The sequence below is a fragment of the Penaeus chinensis genome, chromosome 41, assembly GCF_019202785.1.
Source record: "Penaeus chinensis breed Huanghai No. 1 chromosome 41, ASM1920278v2, whole genome shotgun sequence".
NCBI classification, from domain to species: Eukaryota; Metazoa; Arthropoda; class Malacostraca; order Decapoda; family Penaeidae; genus Penaeus; species Penaeus chinensis.
In genome coordinates, this window is record NC_061859.1 from 14,193,953 (window position 1) to 14,198,952 (window position 5,000).

Below are 5,000 nucleotides of genomic sequence, written 5' to 3' on the forward strand. Positions count from 1 at the left end.
GAAGAAGAAGAAAAATATATATATGTATTTACTATCATCTTTTTTTTTTTCTTTTTTGTCAAAGTTTTCTTTCAATGGCCTTTCAGAACAGCAACTCCCAATTCAGCAATACATTTTCCCTCACCTGACAACGGCGGAGGGAAGCCACATAAATCTGCCACGGTATTAATCTCTCTGTCAGGTTTTGGCCGACTAGGGGGGTGGAAAAATCGAAATAGCATCACCATGCGCTCTATGCTGGCTATGTGGCGGTCTTGTATGCGCTCGTCGGGACCTACTCCCCCACATACCAGCTCAAAACTCTCGTATCTCAAGCTCCCGGTCTCACAATGATATGATCCAAGCTTTCGTATCCTCGTGTTCTTGTATCATCATCATTACTTCCATTTCTCTCTATCTCTTCCCCCCCCCCTAACTCGCTTATTTGCTCAGCGTAGGCCTACACGAGCTGAATGTCGGCGCAGGTCGGCCTAACTTCCCTCCCCGACCGCTGTGTGCGCTGCCAGTGGCGCTGCCACGGCGCAGGCCTCACATCAGAATGCAAGCGCGCTCTCCATATTGGTCTGATATAAGAAGCCAATGCCAAAGTGTGTGAATAATGGCTTTATGAAATTTATTAATTTTGTCATAACGCAGTCTCCCTCTTCGGGACTGAGTCTTGCCTGTTGGTAAAAAAAGGAAAAATAATGTGATTTTCATGATTGATATTTTTATTTAACGCTACTACATAAATATTATGATCTCAACTGCTAAATGGTCAGTGGATTTTTTCCCTAAAGAACTGTTTTAACATCAGCTTACAAATCATTGTTTTCCTACAAATCATTGGTAGTACTGAAATGACAGATCTGACTGACTTAGGATTTAGCTTGTAAAATCTCTCCAGAACCTTATATATTTTTTATTTTTATATTTTTTTCGTTTTTTAATTTTCTGAAAAAAAAACCTTTTTACTTTTCTTAAATACACGGACACATACATTTAGAAAAGCTGGAGAGCTTTCTTCATTTTTTACTTTATCCTTTACGTCTAGGCTATTACACAGACAAGAAAAACCGTTATTTAGAGATAACACAAACACTTATAGCAAATACGTATACACAGGCATGGCTAAAATTACCAGGATACAATGTGAATATGACAGTAACTCCAGCAGGGCAACCCAGAAACCCTGATGAATTTGTTTGCCCGAAAAGCAAATGGTATACTTCCTGCCTCCAGAGAGAGCCTCACTGGAGCCCACACATTTTCAGGCCGACCATTGTGAGTTGTCATTGGTAATTTGAACATAGAACTGCGGCCCCGATATTCGGTCCAGTGACGGCCTATCTGTGGCTCCTCCTGTAAGCGCTTGTTCCTCGTACTTCCCTGCAGAGCACTGTCGTGAGATCCTCCTCGCCGCCAACCCGCACAGCACGAGATAACCCGCTTTCGGAGGATTTCGCGGAGTATCGGGTGTGCAGGTGGGTATACCAGGAGTCTCTGGTGGGTTTAGGCTTAGGGTTGGATCACGCAAGTCCCAAACTGCGGAATTTGCGGTCTGGGAAATGGCGTGGCCACCGCAGGTCCCGTGACGTCAGAGGCGCTCTTAGCGGCGGCGGCGGCGCCGGCGGCCTGCGGAAAAGACTCCGCCGATGGTAGCTTTGCAGTCTTTGTTCCGTCCTCACGTCCGCATGCGGCAAAGTTTCCTATCGGAGATATTAAATTTAGATACTTCAGAATAGGTTCTGTCTTTAGGTTATTTTTCAGATTACGAAAAACCATTAAATTAATTAAAAAATCGAGGATGAACTTTGACTCAGCTACACTGGAAGCGACGACGGCGCTCTGAACTCAAAATATATATCACATGAGAATGGTACTTGTCTTAATATTAATGAAGATAAATTAAAAAATAACAGTAATCAATGTATACTTTCCTTCCGTCGAATTTTCTGTGAATTAAGGTTAACAAACCATATAAGAAAAATAAACACATAAATAACCAAAGACAAGTAATTTCCAACTAGAAGTAAATGAATAAATTTCAACATAAAAGTACCTTCATCACACGCCACAAATTTCCTCCATTAAAGTGAATGAACACGAGTAACAAATTTACTCCGAAATCAATTCAGTTTCCCAGCAACATCGCCGGCAAACGGGACGCCATCGCGCATTCAATTCTCCCTCAAAAGCTAAATTCTCCTCCAAATCAATATTTCCAAATCGTAACAAGTTGACTCCGTGGAAAAAAAATAGAAGATATAGTTCCTTTCAAATTACAGATTAAACTCCCCAGAAGAGCAAGACAAGTAAATAATTATATATAAATTCGCTCTCCTCCTTAACCTGCGTCGGAGATATAAAGTCTTCCCGCGACGATGAAACACCCATAAGATCGCTCTTAAAAAAAATTCCCCCCGTCTATAAAACCGCCTGAAGTGTGTGGGAATCTCGCCCAACGTGTGTGTTTAAGAGTAAGTTAACAAGCAATAAAGATAGCAATCAACCAATTCGCAGCGGCTTTGGCGCGCCATATCAAGTGCTAAAACACTCGCTCTCATCACCATAAGGAACCATAAAGTCAAATTGTCCTAAGCTAGTGGCTGACATTGACCTTAAAGAGAGAGAATGGAAAGAAGAGACTCCCCGATATGCCTTTCGGAGCACATGGTAGAGAGCGTGGATTTTACTACATCGCGCAATCAAAACAAACCATAAAGTGAAGTTATGGCGGCCATGTTTCATGCCGATGACTGCGCATGCGTCGCCCCGCCCCCTGTGTATTCCTCCGCCGCGTGCTCGAATCTGGGAGATTTTCCACTAGTGCTCGTTCACTTTCGCACAATATCGGACAAGTTCCATCTATTTATCTATTTTATCATGCAATCAGGCTTACCAATTGTTGTTATTTTACGTTGGTATGTCTATTTAGATAATTGCTATTGAGTTCCAAGAAAATTTTTCCATTTGTGCAGCAAATATAAAATGATTATCTTGCTACTCAAGTTGCTGAGTGAAACACGTTTATGGCATCAACGTTGGAGGCGGGGTCGGGGGGGAAGGAGACCTTACGAGAACGTTGGTGAACACGGTCAGTTCATGTTGTAGACGTCACAGAGTGTAGACGTAGCGGCTGGCTTTCCCGGAATGAAATGTCAGTTGCTTTAGATCAACTGCAATAAATACTTCGAATTATACCTTCAGGGGATAAATATGCGCATTATGAAATTATTGTACACCACTTGAATAAATTTTATACGCCATATTTAATAAACGGTTTCTTATACTCGAGATCGTAATTATAGTTCTGGATATACGAACGATTCTAAAGAAGACAACTCATAATAAATAAATCATATGAATCTAAAACGAAAAGGACATTTCTGTGTCGAATGAAATTGGGAAATGGCAGAGCCCGCTAATGTGAACGTATACGCTGGCCCAACAAGGCAATGATAAACGGCGTGTAGGCGTTTTTCCGAGAAATTTGACAAAACAAACTGGTCCTTGGTCGCTCTCTCTCTCTCTCTCTCTCTCTCTCTCTCTCTCTCTCTCTCTCTCTCTCTCTCTCTCTCTCTCTCTCTCTCTCACCTACCCTCCCTTCCACCTTCCCCCCTCTCCCCCTCTCCCTCACTATGGTGTAATAAGAATTATGGGTTTTATTATTATTGCAATCTCTCTCTCTCTCTCTCTCTCTCTCTCTCTCTCTCTCTCTCTCTCTCTCTCTCTCTCTCTCTCTCTCTCTCTCTCTCTTTCTCTCACTTTCCCTCCCACCTACCCTCCCTTCCACCTTCCCCCCTCTCCCCCTCTCCCTCACTATGGTGTAATAAGAATTATGGGTTTTATTATTATTGCAATCTCTCTCTCTCTCTCTCTCTCTCTCTCTCTCTCTCTCTCTCTCTCTCTCTCTCTCTCTCTCTCTCTCTCTCTCTCTCTCTCTCTCTCTCTCTTTCTCTCACTTTCCCTCCCACCTACCCTCCCTTCCACCTTCCCCCCTCTCCCCCTCTCCCTCCCTCCCACACACCCACTTTCTTTCTCTCTCTATTCCATCTACTCGCACGCATACAAACACGCAAACGACATACTTAACCCAAGTGCGTGCATTAGTACATTCCATATGCATTCCTCATGGGAAATAACTGTTTTCTGAGATCATTTTGATAACAAGAGAGAATTGTTAAAAGAAGTGTTTGCCAGATTAAAGAGATGGGTAAGAGGTACGATAGAGTAAAGGAAAATGATAAAGAAGTTATTGCAACGTGGAGTAATATTGCGAGTAATGAGAATGTGAAAAAAAAAAAAATTGTTTCAGGGAGTGTTATTTCATTATGGGGCAAAGAACGGGAAAGGGAAAATCAACAAATGTAAGTAGTGAAATGGAGGGGAAAAATAGGAGAATAGAGACAGAGAAAGGAATAGGATGAGAACAGAGAAAGAGGGAGAAAGTAAAATAATTGGAGAACAGAGAGATATATAGATAGATAGAGAGAGAGATAGATAGATAGATAGAGAGAGAGAGAGAGAGAGAGAGAGAGCAGTGTAGAGAAAGAGAGAGAGAGAGAGAGAAACCAGTGCACAGCGAAAGAGAAAACAAAAAAGAGAAAAGATCAAGATCAAGAAAAACAAAAACAAAAGGAAAGAAAAAAATAAGAGGCAAAGGAAGGGGTAGGGGAGGGGAGGGGGGGGCCTCGGCACTTGGCAGTCCTCATGGGCAGCGAGTCAACGATACATTACCAGCTTCAGCCATTAATCATCAAGGCATCCTAATGCCCAGCTCTCAGCTCCCCTGACGGACTTAGTAGTAATTATGGCACCCCTAAAGAAGGGAGCCTCTCTCCACAGCAGTGCCTAGATAACTATAAATAACTCAAGGACGGGGCGATTGTAATTCTCATTACTTCATTGACGATAAATCACAAATGTACAGCGGGTAATTAAAGGTATGATGACGATGATTAGAAAGAAAGAAAATCTGTGGAGTAACCAGCTGTCTTATATCCACAGGAAGAACATGT

The 5,000-nt window shown here is 42.4% G+C and overlaps 1 protein-coding gene across 3 annotated transcripts in view; it reads right to left on the reverse strand.

The window, feature by feature from the left end:
• LOC125047726 (homeotic protein ultrabithorax-like) overlaps nucleotides 1-5,000 on the reverse strand; it is a 1,130,701-nt gene that overhangs the window by 519,782 nt on the left and 605,919 nt on the right. For 2 of the 3 annotated variants that reach the window (XM_047646119.1, XM_047646120.1), the window contains one exon: nucleotides 693-1,688. The exons of the other annotated variant lie outside the window; for it this stretch is intronic. The gene's annotated coding sequence lies outside the window, so the exon portion shown is untranslated. Of the gene's footprint in view, nucleotides 1-692; nucleotides 1,689-5,000 lie in introns of those variants that run through there. 3 annotated transcript variants of the gene reach the window in all.